General features: G+C 39.3%; 1 long non-coding RNA gene across 1 annotated transcript; it reads left to right on the plus strand.

The window, feature by feature from the left end:
- The first annotated feature begins 321 nt into the window (after positions 1–321).
- On the plus strand, positions 322–1,638 carry LOC128073731 (uncharacterized). Its single transcript, XR_008202853.1, has 3 exons — positions 322–438; positions 533–630; positions 1,078–1,638. It is a non-coding gene; the product is annotated as an uncharacterized LOC128073731 (long non-coding RNA).
- Positions 1,639–1,890: the final 252 nt, after the last annotated feature.

The raw sequence follows: 1,890 nt of genomic DNA on the forward strand, positions 1-1,890 counted from the left end.
TGGACGGGGTCCTGGGCAACCTGGTCTAAATGTGGATGTTTGGTGTCCCTGCTAGGCAGGGGGGTTGGAACTACATGATCCTTGAGGTCCCTTCCAACCCGGGTGATTCTGTGATTCTGTGTGTGCATCCAAGGAAAGCAGTCTTAATGCTAACCAGCTAAAAGCTGCTGGAAGTATGTCCTTTGCATTAGAGAACTTTCTTTGGTAAAGATGAAAGCTACAAAGTAAAGTTCTGTTTAAAGCAGTTTTTCTCCTACTTTTCCTCATTCCTCAATGATTAGTGACCATCTTTTTTTCGTTTGTTTTTTGGAACCTTATCCAAAAGCTGCTGAGATCAGTGAGTCTTCCCATTGATTTTAGTGGCCCTTGTCACCACCTATTTTCCCTCTTTAGGGAAAATATTTGGACCCTGTGACCAAGCTACTTTATCTCCTATTTGTAAGTATTGCATCTTCCCTTATCAGTAGGCATCTGCCCCATCAGAACCTCAAATTCAGCTACTGACCTTTGGTGTCATTTGTGCTCTTTATAGTGCATTGATTCAAGACCAGGATAGCAGGTCAGGAGCAGAAAGAGAAGTAGAGCTGCTCCAAAGGTTGTATGAGCCCTGCATACAGCTGTAGTTGCATGGTGAGTTTGCAGAATCTACTGCTTTCTGCTGTTTCTAAAACAGCAATTGTTATTTATCATTTGCCATTTACCAAGATAAATAAAATAGCAAACTACATTTTAGTATATTGAGTTTTCTCACGTGGATATTCCTACTCTACTTTTGAAAGTATTTCTGTTGAAGGAATAATTTTTAAATGTATCAGAATAGTTGGAATCCAAAAAAAGTCTGTCTTTAGTGACACGAATATGAAAGAGAACACAGGAACACAGCAGACTTGTAATAGGAATATCCATGCAGGAAAACTCTTTGTAATGAATTGAAACAGGAATTGCTGTCCCATGTGAAACAAAAAAGAACCCTTTCACAGTTTGTAATCCACCTCTCTTCATCAAAGTCCATGAAAAAGTACATGATCAAATATTACACTGCATAGGAGTTTTAAAATTTCTTTATACTACTTTCAGGGTAACCAAGAGAGCATCAGCTAGAGATGCACTGTTCTTTGGCTGTGGAGGAATCAGGAGCAAATTCTGTAGCTTCTGCTAGACAATGCAAAGAGAAGTTTTCTTCCAGCCAGTACCGGCCTGGCATTTACTTCAAGAAAGTACTTATCTCTGGGAGCATGTCAGGAAGGAAACTATAGAAAACATGAACATAAAAACATAAAAATCTTGTCAAGTTAAAAGTGAGAGACAAAGAACGAGCCTCTGCTGGTATTTCAGTGCATTCCAGAAACACCCAGTGGTTGGCCAGCTGTGTGTACCCCATACCAGAACAGAGAGAGGCTCCTGACTGTTACCTTTAAATTTATGGATCCATTTCCCCTGTAGCTTTGCCATTACTACACTTTTCTATAACGAGAGAGAGGACTTTGCATTTCAAGTGAAGAAAAGAAAATCCATCAAGATCTTTCTTAGGAAGTTTCTGTTGACCCCCAGTTGGCCCAGAGGCATGTGCATTGGAGCAGCAGGGTTTTACAGCATGGGAAGTCAAATCAATAGGGAGTCTGTTTCAGAATTAGCAAACAAAGATTTAACTCATATAAACTTCATATCCAAAGGCATCTGTAAAAGGAAATGGCAATTATTAGACAGTTTAATGACAACAGAAATTGCTGTTTTCCTTATAGTCTTTGTATGCTGTAGTCACATGTACATGCTTATACTTGTATACTTAACATTCTTGCTCTCTTACCTTGTTCTTTGTACAGAAAGAAGACCACACACAGAAAAACTGTGTTGCAATAGCAGCGTTTGAAAAAGCAGCATTTGAAATCT

The sequence above is a fragment of the Tympanuchus pallidicinctus genome, unplaced genomic scaffold (assembly GCF_026119805.1).
Source record: "Tympanuchus pallidicinctus isolate F22 unplaced genomic scaffold, pur_lepc_1.0 scaffold8, whole genome shotgun sequence".
NCBI classification, from domain to species: Eukaryota; Metazoa; Chordata; class Aves; order Galliformes; family Phasianidae; genus Tympanuchus; species Tympanuchus pallidicinctus.